This window comes from Sturnus vulgaris, chromosome 1 (assembly GCF_052056855.1).
Source record: "Sturnus vulgaris isolate bStuVul1 chromosome 1, bStuVul1.hap1, whole genome shotgun sequence".
Lineage (NCBI taxonomy): Eukaryota > Metazoa > Chordata > Aves > Passeriformes > Sturnidae > Sturnus > Sturnus vulgaris.
In genome coordinates this window covers 15,167,719-15,186,908 of record NC_142243.1, presented here as the reverse complement: position 1 = coordinate 15,186,908, position 19,190 = coordinate 15,167,719, and the positions used below count along the sequence as shown (strand labels likewise).

At 44.8% G+C, this 19,190-nt stretch overlaps 1 protein-coding gene across 2 annotated transcripts in view; it reads left to right on the top strand.

The window, feature by feature from the left end:
- The window catches only part of JCAD (junctional cadherin 5 associated), a 61,150-nt gene that overhangs the window by 4,288 nt on the left and 37,672 nt on the right, over nucleotides 1-19,190 (top strand). For both annotated transcript variants that reach the window (XM_014880399.2, XM_014880396.2), the window contains exon 2: nucleotides 5,615-5,693. The gene's annotated coding sequence lies outside the window, so the exon portion shown is untranslated. The remainder of the gene's footprint in view (nucleotides 1-5,614; nucleotides 5,694-19,190) is intronic.

Sequence of the window (19,190 nt, the reverse complement as noted above, 5' to 3'; positions counted from 1 at the left end):
TTGATATCCCTGAAGTTTGATGCTGAATGAGTATGGAGGAGTGGAGTAGAGACTGACAGTTGAAGGACCAGAAATACTCATTGGGGATGTCCTTGTGGAAGTTGTCACAAAATAAATAAATCCAGGAGGATGCTGCTCTTACAGCTTTGATGAGATGGTTACAAGTAGGGAGCAGCACCATGAATGAAGCAGTCAGGTCTGTGCATAAGGTTTCTTGCACGGATCTAAAAGAGCTGCTGCCTTCTCATCTGCCACCCCAGCTGGTCCAGCCAGCTCCTTGCACTGCACAGAGCCCAGGGCGAGAGTCAGGTCACCTCATGAGTGCTAACTCAAAACCTTCACTGCTTGATGAATTGTTTGACCTACTTGAGGCTCTGACTCCACTCAGAGAATCCCATGATCTTCCTACAGTTTTGGTCTGAATTAAACCAGTATGTACAACATGACTAGTTCAACAATCACAACACTGTGCCTTAGGACTTTGCCTCTGCTGGAAACTAAAGTACATGCAATTAATTCTGTGGTTCTTCAATGAACAAAATGGGGCTTTTGTGTAATACTATTAGTCATTTGTTTCCAATTAGTCATGAATCATGAATTGTTTTGTCTCAGAAATTAATGCTATTTTTTTACCTACTTTGCATACCCTGATGTTTCCACAGATTGTGTGGGCCAAGCCTTTTGTCCTGATCCATGCCAGAATCTTGGGTTTCTGAATGCAATTGTAGAGTAATATTGAGGTCTCCAGAACCTGTGGCTTGATTGATCCAAGATCTGAGAGAAGGTTGCTACTTTCCTGCAATTGCACTTCAAATATAAATATGTCTTCATGTTATTCTGCTGTCCAGTGATGTGTTAGGGTGAAACATCAATAAATAATCAATAAATTTGCTTATGAATGGATGGACAAATTTTGTCTCCTATCAAGGCATAGCCCTTTCTGAGTACTTCTGTAGTGACCATCTTGGCAATCCAAACAGTGTTATCTTATACAAATCAAGTCCTGCTTAATACAGGGGCTCTGCCATGTCTTCAAATGCATCCATGAAACATGTGTCACTTGGGCTGAGTGACATTTACAGAATCCTCCAATTTCAGGGACACTCTGGAAAAGTGACTTATTATGTGCTCTATTGTCTTGCAAGTCAGATGCAGAAGGGGAGTGAATACACAATCGTATCAGGAAAGAAATATTAATTTCCGATAAGGAGGCTAGCACAGGGTGAGGAAGATGAGCACTTTTGCACTGGTGAATTTGGGAAACCCCTACCCAGACAGAAATTCAGGTTTCCCACAGTGAGACAAATGCTGTGATTCCCCCACTCCTTTTTGTATCAATTAATTTATAAGACCCTTGTGAATCCCATAATCCAAGTCTATGTATGAGACTTACAGCACACACGTGTTTCTAACAACCTCAAACTCACTGAGTGCTTTTAACTGCTTATGGCTTTTTAGTATCTTTTCACTTTTATTTAGATGTCCTGCCCCTCAGCAGTGAACTTCTTTTCTCTTCTTTTCTCTTCTTTTCTCTTCTTTTCTCTTCTTTTCTGCTACTACTGGATGGGTGTTTATGCCCTTGGCATTGTCTTCCTGGTGGGCAGAGAGCAGCTCCTTGTATCCCACCACAGCAGGTGGCTCTGGCTCTGTAGCCACCACACACAATAAACTCTCACCTGACTTGCCATCCCTAACCCTCAACCAAATCAAGAAGGGTTGTAAAGCAAACCCACGTTGCAATGGGCAACCTTCTGCCATCATGGCTGTGACTGTGTGTCCATCAGAGAGGGGCCAACACACGGGATGGGCTGTGCACAGCCAGCCATACCCACCTTTCCCATCGGGAACGTGTCCTGCTGTGTGTTGGGTAGCACCAACCTGCAGAGTCCAACCTTGCACTTCCATCCCCAGCCACCTCACCAGGCAAAATGTCAGTGGGGCTGGCAGAGAGGCTTTCCTGCACTGTGCATCCACTGCCTAGGACTGCCAGAGTTTGCACCCCTGCTGCACATTGGAATGAGGAAGAAATTCCCTTGTCAATAACTTTCCTTAGAGAAACAGAATCAAACAAAATGATGTTATCCTCTGACACCTTTGCTCATAATGGATGATTTTGGCCTCTTGCATGTGTAAATAAATGCTGCTGCTTTTCACATGCTACAGTTCACTGTGTTTAAATTGAGAGTGATCTCCCTTAAATATTTATTTAAACAATAACATCCTTTGAGCTCTTTGTAAATTGCTGTACTAAATTGACCCCAAACACTATTTTAAAAATTGAATTAAACTGGTTTTCTGCCTGAGCAGAGTGCTGTGGGCCAGCACCTCCTTCTGCCAGGGCTGAAGATCCTGCAGCTCTGAAAGCCAGCTCCTGCTCCACAGGAACTTATGGACCCAGCCCTCAAATTGTTCCAGCAGCTACAGAGTCACAGAGCAGAGTTTCAGAAGTCATATTGTTTTTGCCCCAGGAACTCAAAAATCTCGTAACTTCCAGGAATAGGCTCCTTTCCTGGATGCAGGAAAACTGCTCTGAGAGCCATCTCTTCCTACTGGTACCCACACACCACAGCTGAGGCTGGAAACACAACAATGCCAACCCTATGCAGCTCACAACTTCTGGGGAGCAGGAGGAAGCTGAGGCTGCTGATATTTTCAATAGTATTTAAATTATAACTTATTAACCTGTAGGTCTGGGTATTTCCTGAGCAAAGCACTCTAAAATACATAAAACACACAACAGTCTCTACTATTTGGCTGGAGCCTGCAAATCAAAGAAGGACTCACTATCCCAAATAAAGATATTTTTTAATTGTATGTAAAAGAGAGGATTCAAACTTTTAATTTAGCAGGTCATTTTTTTGTATTTAACTTTTGTTAAAGGTGGACTTAAAAAGAGGTGTTGGTAGTATTAAAGTTATCTGTTAAAAATTTTGCACTAGATTAGCAATGTTTAAGTGGAGAAGAGCTACAGCCCTTCTTCTGCATTTCTAATTCTACATTCTTCCAGCATCTTGATGAATCAGTTACTGGCTAAATCTTCATAGTCAACATGGATTTGGGTGGAAATTGAATTACTCACCAGCTAAAGTAAGTGCAAAAAAGATAATTCATTATGTTGCTCCTTAGCTCATAATTGAGGCTCATCTCCTCATTTGAGGCTCTGTGTGGGTTTAATCATAGAACTGAACTGGGGAAAAATACCAAAGCCTCTCTGAATCATTTTTATTCTTGCCCCTGTTCTTTATCATTAATTACATCAAGACATATCTCCAAGGAGACAAAGAGTGGTGCCATCAGCCTGCTGTCCCTTAGGTCCCCCCAAAACTTTCCCTTTGCTAAGTGCAGTGTGTCTTTGGATGGTCTCTTGGGAGGAAGAGGCAGGCTGCATTTTGTTTGAAATCCTTCTTGTTCTGAGTGCAGATTTCAGCAGACTAAATGAAAAGATGGAGCCTTTTTAGTGCTAACACTAGAGGTGAAGCTGGGAGATCAATCAGCCTTTTCTCAGCTGAAGATGATTGCAGAAACAGTTTTGAACATCAGGAGGGTATTGAGCATTACTTTCCTCCCCTGGTGAATGCAATATGTGGAACGTGTGCCTCAGACATCCTTTTCCTTTTTCCAGTCTGAATGGGAAAAGCCTCCTTGTACTTTCCTCTCCATTAGGCAAGGCCATGGTCAGCAACATGGATGAAGTATCACAGTTCAATAATTTCAAATCAATACTTCATTACTTTTCTCTGTTCAGAGGAAGCACATTTTTCTCTCCATGGGTACATAGAGCCTTTATCCATCTCATCCACTCAGACATCTTGTGCCAGTTTTAGGGTTAATTCCCTCCTTTTAATTTCCTGCCATTATTTAGTCACAGCACCTGGGGTAGACCTTTGACAGTGAATGTATCTGAAATAGGATTTCCAAACTAAAGGGGCTTTATTTTTTTTTTTTTTTTCGTCTGGATCAATCAATCTGAACAACTACTTGGTAGCTGGAAAGGGTTTTTTTTCCTCTCCTTCCACACTTTTGCCCTTCAGCTCTTGCATAGCCACTAGGCCTGGCAGCTCCACTTCAGGGATCTTCTGAGAATCATACCTTTGTCCACAATCAGGTCAGAAAGTCAAATTACAGAAAATTTTAGGGAGCTGCATGGTCCTGAAACTGTTGTTTCCAGGTTGTGTAATTCCAGAAATGAAACACTTCGATGGTTCAGAACTGAAACAACTTGTTTCTAGCTTGAACTAAACGAAAGCCTCTGACTTCCTCTCAGTCTGACGTTAGCCCATGCCTTCTCTTTTCTGCTGTGGTGTCTCATGAGGGTTCTTCTTGCCCATAGCTGAGTCTCACCAGCTGAGCTGCACACACTCAGCAATCATCACTCACAGCAGTCACATCCCTGTGTTGCTCCACTGGAGATGGGAATACTCCTTTCACCAATTTTCTCACACACCTGTAATGGAAAGAATTCACCCAGAAAAGGCACTGTTGCAATGTAACCCAAAGGACTGCAGCAGGAATCTCATCTTGTCCTGGAAGCCCCTGGGAACCTGATGTAAGGCCCTGAAAAATGTAAGACTGAGGAAACTAGCCATGTAGCATGACCTGAAGCTGTGCCAAAAGAAGCAAGCCCATTTATTTCACTGTACTCTTGCAAGAACTGGAGCTGCCTCTTGGACATGGTGATATTCACTTCCCAATTTTCACCCTCCTAGATCTGGAGAAGCAGCTTGAAGTGTGATGCTCTGCATCTGTTCTGGCTGTCCTACCCACAAAACCAGCTGTTTCCTTCTGCCCAGTGAGTGCTGGAGAGTTAGGCATGGGGAAAAACAAAACCAGGAACTGTGACCACTGTACCAGGCACCCCTGTAAAGGTCTCAGATGGTTGCATGGCCAGTGTCTGCTCTGGTTTAATTCAGCCTTGTTTGTGTGGCTTTGGGAGCACTGAAGCAGGATGAGTCCCATTGTTTAACTATTGTTATTTATTAGGTAGAATACTGCCCAGTCCTGAGCCTGAACTCTCCAAACTGAAGCCCAGTATACACAGTCCATCTTGCCTCTCTCCAAACAGCATCCAGCATCAATCATAGCACTGTAAATTGTTTACACAAAACTGCAGACATAATAACTTATTAAATAACTCTCTTGTCTGTCAGATAAGTAAATATTTCGAAAGACTGTGAACATCGTGGCAAGCTGGAACTGCCCAGACCAGCTCCAAATGGATCCAAATTAACAGGGGACCATATTTTCTTTGCCTTTGATGTCCCTGCTCCAAAGTGGGCTGAGAGGGGATCTGAAAACAAGCCTCCCTAAGGGAAGCTTATGCAGTTTTAAAGATGCTCAACCTTCTGTAGAGATAACAGGAAGAAGAAAATTATTGAAAGAGTTGCAAAGAAACTATCTTCCTAAAGCAGTAAATTTGAACCTGTGGGAGTCAGACCCTCTCCCTCCTTCTCCATGTCCTCCTCTTTAAACCCAAACAAATGAAGTGGATGCCAGAAAGTCTCTGCTGCAGAAGGGGCTGAGGGTTCATTCTTTGGGCCATAGCTAGAGATACAGGGGGGATTTCTCTCCGGTGGAATGGATGGCAGCACCTTCACACAACCACCTCTTCTTGCAGGCAGCCATCCCAGGAGCTCTGGCCATCAGAAGTGGAATGGTGTTGGCATTGACTCCCACAGCTCCATTGCCTACCCATGGTAAGTCTCTGTGCTTTTGCAAACAGACCTCGGCTATTTGTTGCTATCGGAAACACTGGGAAACATGTTGTTTTATGACATATTTGTTTCCAACCATTTCCATCAATTATTTGGGATCTTTTTCCTTTCGAGTTCACTGAGTTGTACCAGTTCACCTCCTTTTCAAAGGGATTGTGTTACATGCAGGAATGTGGAGTTGAAAGGATCTGAGTTTTTGCAAGAGGAATTTGTTTTGGAAGCAAGCGATTTGGAAGGAGAGGAAGCGGGCAGCCCACCAAGGGCTTCGGCAGGATTATCCCACCCTTTCAGCAAGCTACAGCCAGGGCAACTCATGAGCTGGGGCTGAGCCTGCTTCTAGTGGGGGTAGGGACAGGCAAACTGCTCTTAGCAGCAGTTTAATACACCACAGGATCCAGTCATGTCGCTTGAAACCTCATCTGAAAAATCCCCTCGGGCACAGACCCCACTGATGTGAATCACAGAATCATAGAATATCCTGAGTTGGAAGGGACCCCCAAAGACCATCAAGCCCAACTGTGGCAGCCACTATGGTGTAGGAAATCTTCAGCTGGGTGAAGCTGGCTGTAGGCTGCTCCTGTTGGGTCACTGGGGTGCTGAGGAGGGCACTCCTCCATACAGCCCCCTGCCAAAGGCCAGGTACAAAGTCCATTATCAGACGAAAACTCATGGAATTCAGTCTAACCTGGTGCTGAATCAGTGACTCAACTGTGTGTTTGGCATTTACTTGTTTGGTACCTGACTGGCACCTTCTGGCCTGCATTTTTTCTAACAAGATTTTAATTCTTAGTCTTTTGAGATACTTCAACACCTCCTGTTGCTGGTGCGTCTGGGTAGTTTTCTTAAAATATATGTTTCATTGCACTGTGTGTATCACTTATTTAATGTTAGAGGCATGTGTGAGGCTGTCCATGTTTGCAAAAAGTCAGGGGTTTAATCCCAGGGCTAAATCAAATGCTGCCAAGACAGCACAGTGCAAACATAAATAAAACATAAGTTGTAGAGACCAACTGTCAGTGGTTCTCAGCTCCTTAAATATCCATTACTGTTTGTGCACAGCCATACTTACTGGTGCTCCTGCCTCAATATATTCCGTATAAACTGATGATTGATTGAGGAAGCAGGTTAAGAAAAAAAAAAAAAAAGAGTTATTTCTTCTACAAGTGTGGAGGGGAGATGGGAAAAGGATGCAGAGGTAACACCGACCTGGTGGCAAACAGGGCAGCATGAAATGCTGTCAATATAGTCAATATGTTCATGTCCCACAGGTGCAGAGAGGTTTCACACATTGGAGTAAATGTTTCCTAATTCTTAGACACACATGATAGAAAAGAACAGCACACAGAAAGAAACACATTCTGGTAACCTGCCAGAAAGAAAGGTGTTATTTTTCAAAAGAGAGCTGGAGACACTCCAGCTCTGGATTCATATCCAGCTCTAGCTTCCAGCCACAAATACAAACCTACACTAATGCAGACAGCACCAAAGAGCCACCACTCCTGGGGGCTGCATGCCACACGTACCTGTGTGGCATTGCTTAAGTGGCTGTCACTGAGTGGGGTGTCCCAGTGTGCTGGATGTAGCTGTGGGCATTACAGGAGGAAAACCCTCCCACCACCTGGAGCCCCAAGGCCCTGGGAGTCACTCACACTCTGCAGGACCTCACAGTTCCCATAGCCCATCTCAGCTCTGTCCCTTCCCCTCCACAGTGGGGCAGTGGGTGATCCATCTGTTCCATCAAACTGCCAGCCCTGGATATGAGCTCTGCTGTCTCCTGAGTGGGTGATGTGCTGGTAATGCTGCTTGGTCCTTTGCTGTAAGATGAAGGTACTGTGCAGCTGTCTCTTTGTTAGTGCTCCTATTGTCCAGCACCTATGACAGGAAGTTTGCATTGGGGGCAAATTTGCCCTTAAATAAGTGCATTTCTTTTCCTATCTTCATTGCAACATGTCACTGTTTTTTCAACCATTAGTGATTTTTTTCCCTTCTCTCTTAACATCGTCTCTGATTTCTGTGTCATGAGGGGGAGTATTGTCAGATCGCATTCTCATGATGGGAGAGGCAGAAAATCCGTTCTGTATACCATGTGACCTTGGCTTCCAACTCCACAAAGGATTTCTTCGAGCCCTGCTCATTATCTCCTTTTATACTTTAAAGAAAAGTGAAAATGCTGGTGACAAATGGCCTCGTTTATCACATTTAATTGACTGACTATTCTTTTAAGTCTCTGAAACACACTTTGGGCCAAAGCACTGGAAAAAGAACATGCCATTTACCCTGGTCTGCTGCCAGGTCACATTAAAAAATGTTCAGGAGGTGTTTTCTAGATCAGTACATGGAGCAAGAGTAAGTGCACTCTCACCACAGCACACTTCCCTCCTGGTTTCTAGCAACCATGACAGTGTCAGCCCTTCCACAAGGAAACAGCAGAAATGAGAATTCGAAACTGTTGTGGGAAGGGTGAAGCCACTAAAAAGTTGTATGTGAAAGGTGTCAATACTTCCCTGCTGACTAAGGGAGTGCCTAGAATGGGACTGTGGGTGTCTCCTTTACCCCAGAACTAACAACAGAACTAACCAACATTTTCAGTGACAGCAGAGGCAATGTGAAAATTAGTAATATGCCTGTTGCAACCGTGGCAGGTGTTTTGCTCATTGTATGTTGCTGGAATGACAGATTGGATATAGGGGTTGAAAACCCCAAAGATGCAGTTTGGGAGGGATGATAGCACAGCTTTCCCCAGTGTCCCTGAGACAGGCTGGCACTACATGGGCTGCTGGTCAGCCCCAAAGGCCCAGGGGTTGTGATGGGTCATGGGCTGCCTCTGATGTGTACCTATAATGTCATGCTGTTCCAAACAAAACCCCAAACATCACTGTAAGCTGCACAGATAGAAATGCAGCCTGTAAGACATCTCTCTTCCCTCAGTTCAGCTCCCCTTGCTAGTGTGAGACTTCACCTAAAGATTTTTCTCATGGAAGGAGACAGTATTCCTCAAAAAAGGTGTATATGGGTATGTGCAGGAGGGAAGGCTAAAGAAACTGGGTTTCATTGAAGAAGAGAAATCTAAAGAGAGAAAAAAATGCTTTCAAGCACATAAAGGACTGATCATTGAGAACATGAATAAACTGGTCTCAGTCCCTGTTGTAGATATCAGCCACATGCTAAAATTTCAGTCCGGGTGTGTACTGGGTCTGGCTGGGAGGGCGTTAAGAAAGACTTAATACAGATTTAAGGAATGTCTTTAATAGTAAGTGTAGTAAAACACTGAAATACTTTGTCTCAGGAGACTGTGGAGGTTTTGTTATTAAAGGTTTTTCAGAACAAGTTATCCAGACATCTGTAAGGATTCACCTAAGCATGGGATGTAATGATGGACTGGAGCCAGCTTGAGTCCCTGGGGACCCTTTGCATGAAATTTTCATCACATTAATGTGAACACAAAATTCTTCTTATAGACTACTAAAGACACCACCTTGGTTTTTCAAAAATCCCTTCAAAAAGGTTTCAGTCTCGACTGAGCCTACCTCCAGTTTGGAGACGGAAATGTTTTGACTCCTTTCCCCAACTCACTCTGAGACAAAGGGGCCAATGAACCCCAGAGTCACAGAAATCTCTCCCCTCCGGTCCTCTGCTAGCCTGGGACCCCCAAGGTGGAAAGGAAAGGGGAAGGACCCTTATTCCAAGTGGCACTGGTGTCCCTGTGGCACTAGGAGAGCCATTCCCACGTTCCTACTCCTTCCTATGGCAGCACAGACAGGATACCCCAAAGCCCAGTGCCACCCCCATAGCTGCTAACCAGGTGCCTTCACAGCCCCAGACCACCCCCACCGACTACTGGGGGACTCACATTGCCTCCTAAGCAAAAGATTGGCACAAATCCCACTGTCCTGATTAGCCACCCATCTAATCCCCGTGATGTCAGCAGGGTTTTGCCTGGCAGGATTTGGCCCATTGCCAAACAGCTCTGGGTTTTATGGTCCTGGCTCTGGCTGCTGGTGGCAGGAGGAGGCTGCAGGTGTGAACCTGCAGGAAGAGCCTGAGCTGGCATTTTAGATACCCAGCAAAACTTTCTGCCAAGTTTCGTTCATCTTTGTGGGAAAGATGTTTCATGAAGAATGCAGAAAAATCCTACCTTGCCGTTCTCTTTAACTACACAGCATATACATACATACATATATATATATATATATATATATATATATATATGGGTATGGGTTTGATTATAACTATGTGTATAAATATATATATAGTAATTATACTGTTTCCATGTTTCTTACAAGCACAGTTTCAAGGGCTAAGACAAGGTACATGTGTGGTGGGGGGAGGAAAGGAAGAGATGGAAGGAGACAAAACTGCTGCTGAACACAGCAGCTCTCGTCTAACCCCCATTTTTTACGCTGATGGAATGCTCCCAGTGACTGTTTCTACTATTTAAGGAAAAAGGTTCCTATACAAAATCCTGTGGTTTTGAAGTGATCCTTTTATAGGCATAAAAAGATTTTTCCATATCCCTCTGTTTGATTTCTTTTCTTTTACTCAGACCTGGCTACTCAAATAGATATTTACAGAATATCATGCACTGGAATCAGACACTTCATTCCTATTCTTGGTACTGGAGATCAAATATCCCACCAATTTACCACATAAAGCCATGGAGATGCAAACTGAAGTTGGTTTAGCTGTAGGGCAGTGCAAGAGAGAGCTGAATTTCATCCGGCACCCATCCCAAGGGATCCTGTGCTGGCAGTGACCCATCAATTTACAGAACGTGAAAATGGGTTTGCCTCTCTCAGGCTTCTCACTGGTGGTGAATATTAACGGTGTTTGTAATCTCATGATTTGGAGTAAGAATAACAATATGTTGACCTTGAGTTAATAGCACAGGGGTTTAGGGTGGGTATCCTAAACAGCATTGGATGCAATGCACGGCATGCACCTGGAGCAGGGATCTGAACACTCATCTCTCCTGTCCCAGAACTGGGAAATGTGGCATTCACATCTGTTCAGGCCCAAAACATGGTGGGCACATCTGCACAGTGGGGTGCTGGCAGGGCTGTGGTGTGGGCTCTCCTGGGGGAAGACTCGTGCAGGCAGCACACATCATCTGCAGGGTCTCCGCTGGGATACACAGCCCAAGGACAGGTGCTGAGCTGCTTGGCCCAGCTAAAATCCTGGGATGTGAAGCAGTAAAGCAAGCCCTAGAGATTTACAAGCAAGTCCTGAGACACCTGAGGGTTCCCTGTCTCTCTCTTCAGGCAACAGGGGGCATCTGGGCACAAGGGCCAAGCTGGGGATCCAAAAGCAGCATCACGTAGCTCCATGCTTTATAAGGACCAACACAATCTTTCATTTGTTACTCCAGCCTATACAATCATATACTGTGCTGGAGGTAGCTTTTCTGCAAAAAACTACAAGCCAAGGGATATACAGAGCTCCAGTAGCTACTCACTGCCAGATGTTTATTATCTCATCACATACATATGCTTCACAATGATGCTGGAGCTAATACTTTCCTCCACCACCACAGAGACGTGCCTGGTACTACCAGTTTATGCTGACATAAATAACAACCTGTCCAAGCATCTCCTCTACAAGTGCTGGGGGAAAGGGCAAGGACATATGTTCCAGATGGAAATACAACCAGGGGTTGTGCCCTTGGTGGCTTTGAGTTATGTAATTTTATCTCAATGCAACATGAGAGGAAGCGATTCCTCCACACAGTGCATGGTATTTGGCTGCCTGCTCACTTACTTTTTTATGAATGTAGGAGGACTGGTAATAGGGACGATGACAAAACTACAGCAAAGCAGATGAGATCCCAATATATAATAAAAAAATTAACCTCCTGTGTGGCTCCCCCTTGACAGATGAGGTATGTTCACTCATCCCTGCCTTAAAATTATGTAAATCTCTGACTTCAGAGGAATACATTTTGATTTACTCCCACACGGAATGAGTGGGAAATGCTGCAGCTGAATTTTGGATCAGTGGTACAGGTCTCAACTCTACAGGTTTTGAGGACTTTCAATTTAAAATCATCTTTTTACTGTATATGAGGTCACCACAGAAAATTATGTGATCCACATATGCTTCCAGCTAATCTAGAAGGAACAAGTAAGGCCAGGCTGAAGATATATTGACAGAATGGGGATGAAAAACTAAGTGATGTCTGCCCATAGAGGGACAAACTCGTGGCACCCTCCCAGATTGTGGGTGGTCTATTGTGCATTGCTCTAGTCAATGAGAACATTACACTCATACATGCAAACCTAATTTGAAAAAACAGTATTTAAACAAACAGTGAATGTTTTGTAACCTCATAATTCATTTGCACGGAACCTTGGCTCTCTGTACGCCAGCACATAGTAACCTTCTCAAAATCCTGCAATTTGATTTTAAAAAAGGAATGCTGTGGGCGTTGAGTTAGTGTAGAAGTACACAAGACCATTGATGACTCTGTTTTCATCTACTCAGAACATAAGGCAAGTAGGTGATTTATTTTTATTGGCACTGCTGGCAGATAAGCTTCCACTATTAAGAAGTTGTCATAGGTTGGGTTGTCAGTCAGAGCACACCCAGCAGAAAATCCAATTCAGTAATCACATCCTCCTCAAGGATATGTTGTGGATCCCTGTTGTGATCTCTGCTTCTCCCACTCTGAAATAGCCAGGAGTGTTCCAAGTCAACGAGGGACTTGGACTGTTGTTAATATTTGTATCAACAAATGTTGTGGCACGTCATGGGACATCACAGCCATGCTACAACTGAATGAAAAATGTTCAAATTCAAACAACAACTAAACCCTGAGACTGAAAAATAGAAAACCTTTACAACAATGCTGAGATCTGGTGCCACCAATCCCTTTTACAGACTTCAGCAGAGTGAGGGCAAGACGAGCAAGGTGAGGAATCCTCATTCGGCTGTTGCTCTCCCAGCTTCTATAAAAGTGACACTGTGATCACTTGGACTCTGGTGAAGAAGACAAACTTTTGATGGATGTTCTCATGCTTGCCAAGTTGTAGCTAATTTATCCAGATCTTATCCTTTCCTTGAAGGAGACCTTGATTATCATGCAAATGACATTTTTACCCCATTCATCTGAGTTCTCAAGAGGGAAAGGAATTTTTTTTTAATAAAAGATTACTAGAGAGGTTTAACAAGTAAAAAGATCATGAATACAAATGGATGATCAAGGCTGAATATCAGATTATATTAACAGCCCTGCAGAATTGCTCCATAGCTTTAAATTTCTGTGCTGTGGGTTTGTGTGTCTCCACAGAATTACTCACAGTTCTTGGACAATGGCAGCCTACTCTGTTCTCGCTTCTGCTGTGGAAACAAAGCAGCTCTCGTGCAGCTTCAAGGCCAACAACAGAGACTTCCCAAAGAATGGCAAATCACAGCTCCATATGCACATGCACATGCTTTGAGCAGGTCTGAAAGCATCTGCAGTGGAGAGCGGAGATCTCAGCACAGAGTGGAGATCAGAGCACTCAGACTTTCATGACTTAAAAATTTTCTTCCCAAACTAGAATTTTGTCACTGTTTTTCTTTAAGTCCTTTGTTGCACAAGAAGTTGCTTTTAAACAAGTATTTTGCAGTGTATTTAAAAAGACAGCTGTAATTTAGGCCTACAGTTTTTGAAAAACAAAATACCTTAAGAAATTAGAATTTCATTTGTTCATCTTTAGTACCGGGTACACAACAATTCAAAAAATATCAAAAGGTGTTTTTTATATTGTAAGGGTCTCTTCACCCTGTTTGTCCATCTCTCTTGTACCCCCAAAGGTTGGGCCCCTGCTGCCTTTCCTGCCTTACTGAACCAGTTCACCAGAGTGGCCCCAGCACCTCAACACCAGCATCACCCTGGTGCACTGTGCATTTTGGAGAGGGTGAACATTCCCCCATGCCCACTGTGCAGGGCAGGGGCTGCACCCTGGGCTACCCATGGCCCTGATGGCACATCCCAGGTCAGACCCTCAGCCATGTGCTGTATCCAGGGATGCTCCTGTGCTCCTTCTCCTCCCTGTTTCTCAGCCAGAGCTTTGCAAAGGTCTGAGTTTCCTTTAGCCAGCAGCTGGGCATGCTGCTTTCCTTGATGAAATCTGTTTGGAAACAGTGAAGATCTCAGCCGGAAAATCAGATTTGGCTTACCTGAATGTCAGGTCAGCTATGCTGGAGTTAATAAACAGCTGGGGATGAAGAGGGACAAACAGTGGTGGAGTGGCCTCTGGTAGCCTGTTGGTTTGGTTTCCTGCAGGGTCTGGCCTTTGGTGCTGCCTTGAGCTCCCGTGCCCTGCTGGGACAGAGCCAGCTCCTCACATGTCCCAAACCATGGGGACTTCATGGCCTCGGAGCACCTCTGGCTATGGCAGAGCCACACACTGCCTGGTGCAGATGGACTGACAGCACAAGCCTCCTCTTGGTGGGAAATGCAGCTAAATAATCCAACTTGGTACTTGTCCCTGCCAGTCAGTGGGCCAGGCTCCACTGCTGCTGGGCTTCCAGACTCTGGGGACAGGAAGATGTCCCAGGCTCACCGTACCTGCATCCCTAACCACATAGGCAAGGCCCTCTAAAAATTACCATAGAGGTGGAGCAAAGTGCGTTATGCAAGGAAACTTTCCTATACAGTAGCTCTAAACATGCTTGAGAAGAGCATTCCTGCTCTGTATGCCCACCTCCCCAGCGAACCCCACACATCCTCTTCCTCTGGGCATGGCCTGCCCAGCATGGAGCCTGAGCACCTCCACACTGAGCTCAGAGTTTCTTTCCAGGGTGGGAGATCAAGGCAGAATCCTCCCATGTGCAGTGGGTTGGTTCTAGGACTGCTGGCACAGGCAGGGCTGTGTCCACACCGTCAGGAAGCCGAGCAAGGAGATACTTTGTTTTGGAAGAGGGGACAGGGAAAAAGACAAAAAATTCAGAAAACTGCTGAAAATGTGACTCCTGATTCCATGGCTGTAATTCTCCTCATAACACCACCATGCTGCAGCTGAAAAAGAAGCAGTTCAAGGCAGCCACTGGCTCTGCCATGGGGATTTCATGGTCTTCAGACAATGTATGGGGTGGCAGCAGGTGTTGCAAGGGGTGTCTCTGGGTAGACACTGGTTATGACAGTGCCCCTTCCCAGAGATGTTTTGGGGCCCTGGCGTGCCTGGATTTGGACCCCTTCTCCTTCCAAGGCATGAGTACCCCTAGGGCAGAGACCACCCCACTGCATCCTCCACCCCTCCTTCTGGGCATCCCATCACAAAATGGACACAGTGGGAAGGCACTGCTGGAGGTCCTCTTGGGACTCAGATCACCAGCCCTTACCCTGTTTGCTCATCTCCTACTAGTCAAAAATGAGATTATTCCCTTCAGCTGCCAGAGGCTGAAAATAAAAATGAGTCAGATCTGATTTTGTATCACTGCAGTCAGACTTTCTGTGCTGTGCAGGGGAAACAAAGAAAGGTGAAATCCCTGTAGGGAAGGATTTGCAAAATTCTGCGGGAAATTGGTATTACAGATAATTGTTTCCTGCTGAGGGGATATAACAGAACTTTGCAGAAAAGCTGCCCTTTTCAGCAATATCCACTGCTGTGTACCCAGGCACAAAAGTCTGTCTCTAGCATAAATATGCTCCACTGCACATTTTCCTCCTGCACCTGAAATTGAGTATTGGATAATTCCACTGGGATTTCCATTAAAAGAGACATCATCGTGTAAATGATAAACCTGTTAAATTACAAATGAGGTGAAATTGTGGGTGCTTTGGCCTGTGGAGCATCAAGACTTTTGTTCTTATTGGTAGCTGTTGAGACTTATCAGTTGAAAATGTAAAGAAACCGTTATTGACTATGAGAACAAAATCCTTACTCCTAGGCAGGTTTATGCTGCCAGAAGGCACTTCTTTTCATGTTTGGCTGAGCATAAAAAAAGACAATTATGAGCAGCTTCTTCTTTGTATGTAATTCCCAGTATTTTGAGAGTATGTCCTTTTTTTCTCCCTGTTGAAGGTACCATGTTAAAATAAGTCGTCATTAATTAAAAAAAAGACAGTTAAAGTAGTTCTAGCTTTCATCATTGTATACAGTGATAGATATGCATATATATATATGTATATATAAAAAATCTTTTTCTCTAGCCTACCATTGGTAGGCTTACTCTGAGCTACAGTAGTGTTAACAGTGGATGGGAGAGTGGACCCCTAGACAAGCTCCTCTTTATTCTTTCACTGATCTTACCAAAGCAGAATGATGGCACTTGCTGAAGCAGATAATGCCACCCATTGAATGAAGCCCTCTTGCTCAGTGTCTTGACAGCTCTAAATTTGAAGCAGCAGAATCTTTGACCAGACAAAAGAAAACTTCTGCTTATAATTACCACAATAAGACCAAAACCAAGAGCAGTGTGACTGTTTTATTAATAGTGTGCTTTGCTGCTCCCAACCTTTCTGGCTCTCCAGAAATATTACTACTTGGACCTATTTCATATGGATCGTGAAGGATAAAGACATTCCTGAAAGCTCGCTTGCCAGCTCTGCTGCTCTGCCAGCAGCAGTAATTTGAGAAGGAATCATGGCCCCTTTGAAATATGGATCACAGCAGGGCCAGAGGATGGGGCCCAGACAGACACACATGGATGGACAGATCTACAGGAGATTAATTTTCTGTCCCACAGTAGCTCTCATCTTCCCTCTTCTGCTGCTCTGCAGTTTTCCTGCTGAGGACACATGTAGGCAGACAAGACACCAAATCTCATCCTTGAAATCATTTCAGAAACATGCTTCCACATTGGGCTCTTCTCCTGATTGTGGGAAGACGTGCCAACTGCAGAAGGCTGGAGCAGGAAGTGGCTCAGATCTCATGTTTTCCTTACACATCTCAGTAATAGCTTTTTGAAGAACTAGAGCATTTTTGCAGAACTGAAGGATGCTGATGGCATCTGGTTTACCATGATAAACTTTGCTTGTCGTCCCAAATTTACTGGCTAGCAGATCAGCTCATCTGTTAGATGGGTATAGTGGCTCCCTGACATCATCAGGAGTGAATGTGTTGCATCGATTAAGCCTTTTACAGCCCAGCTTGGATTTAAGTAAAGTGCAGTAACTGAAGGGCTTAATGAGGAAAACAGCCTGTGCATGCAGAGCCCTACCTGAGATCTGTATTTGAAAAGTGCAAGTGTCTGTCACACAGAGCCCTAACTGCTTTATCAGACAAGAGGAGAAACCTGGAAAAGTGTAACAGTCTCATGGCAAGACATGTGAATGTGGTCAATATGTCAGAGCACCCAAATATAGTGCAGCAAGGGATGCTGCCATCCCAAATAACCAGTTCCCTGCACTGGGAACCGTGTGCCTCCATTTGTCATCTACTCAGAGCTTTCTTGGAAGCAAGTGGCTTTTTCAGGAGCAAGGTGAATAAGCTGTAGTAGAAGAGCTCTTATGCTCTTTCTCACTCCCTGTGAGTCGCTGCAATTTGATAACCAGATTTCTGTAACTGTTTCAAGCTTTATCTTGAGAAAAGAGGCACTTGGACAGATATAGTCTGCAATGTAATAGAAGAGATCGTTATTGGAGGAACTTTGTGCCTTGTTAGGAATGCCTTTAAGCTGTTATTGCATAGATTTCTATTGATGTGTGGCAGTATGAGTGGATTTGAGCCTGGCATCTCATGACCCATCCAGTTTCCACACAAGCAGCAGATGCCAGACCTGACTCCACCATTCCCTTTCAGGCCACCAGCAGCAAGAACAGCAGAGGACAAATCACTAATTTTCTGTGAGAGGTATCTCTACCATCTCTACTGTGGAGCCCTGTTAGAGAGTGGGAGAAGAAGAGTGTTACATGGGGAAAATGTACTCAAGCCAGGCCAGTGGCTGCCTCCTCCCTCATCAGCATACAATCACATTTGTGCTTTTCTCTTCATGACCCTCTGGCTGCAAAGATCCCCATGGTGGCTATACCAGCTGGAAAGACCAGCATTGGCCACAGTTTGAGCAAGGGCAGCTGTGGCTGCTGACTTCAGAGCTCTGGCACATCCACAGAGCGTCTGAGTATCCCAAACACAGCCACCTCATCTGCAGGGCTGGACAGCACAGACACAGCAGGCAGGCTCTGGCCAAGCCCAGGCAAGGTGATAACACCTTGAGTCAACCTGCTGCAGGAGTCCAGGTTTTTAAAGAGGTTCAGGGAAGGGGCGTACAAAAGGGGGAACCTAAGTCCTTAGGCAGCTGTGAATAACTGTCTTGGATTTAGGCACCTAAGTGCTCTTTTGGACTTCATCCCAAACACTTCATTGAGTGAGTGTTGCATTAACAACAGCCCAGTCAGAGGATAAGCAGCAACAGAAATGCTCCAAGCTGCTATTTTAATGCATCCTAGAATGCAAACAAATGATCACTGCAGAAACAGCTGTGCTGGCTTATGGTGTCATTGCCCTAAGCTGTTTCCTTCACTTGTACAAGGAAACACCCCTCAGCAGAACTTCCTTCACTGCAAAGCCTTCAGCCCAGTGCAGTCCAGAAATCCAACCAAGTTAGTACCACGGACTCGGTGTTGAAATGGGCAAGCAGGTCCCATTATCCGTACATCTGACTCTGTTAGAGGGGAAGGTGGATCCTGGCAGATAGAGGAGAACTGCATCTTAAAGCAGTATTGTTAGCTTGGTAGGGATTGTTTGCCTCTATTTTCAAATATGGAGTGGCCACTTGTAAGGACCCGACAACTTCTGCAACTCACTCTTCAGCTTCCCTTCTGAAATATGTTAAGTACCTACATGGTTAGTGGTGCTGCTCATGACCACTAAATTCATTATAGAAGGACAACAGAGGCTGATAAAGCAGAGGGAATAAAAAAGATAGGGCTGTGTGTGCCACTTTTCACTTTGGGCAAGCGTACTCCGACTTTGGAGGATACACGTTCAGGTGAACGCTGCCTGCAGGGCACAACAAAAGACAGAGCTGAAGTAAGAAGATTCAGTTCTATTTTAACTTTCCCCTTGGAGTGGATGCAGCCTGACTTCTCTGATGGAGGCTGCCTGGCTGTAGGTTGCACATACAGGGAAGGGTTTAATCTCCTTTCAAACAGCCGTTTATTCAGAGGCTGGCTGCCTGCTTTTCTCCCAGAGCGCTCCGAAGAGCCTGAACAAAGGATCTCCTTCTAGGTTTGTCAGGTGAAGGCAGAACTTATGAGGTCTCACATCTAGACAGGGGAATGTGGGACCCCCAGAACAGGGACTTGCCTGAGGGGGTGACTGGGTTTGGGCACAATGGCGATGTAATTAAAGGATGTGTGAGGTGTAAATGTCCCACAGCACCCTGGTCTTTAAACAGCCTGTCTCCTCTAAGGGATGCCTGCATGACACTTCTGTATCACAGTGCTGCAATATGCCCAAATGGCAGGGGTGAAGCTTGATCCAGGGAAGGAAAGGATGTGATAAAAAAGGATACAGTGGCGTCTGTTTCTCATCTGAAGTAGAGAAAATATGGTGA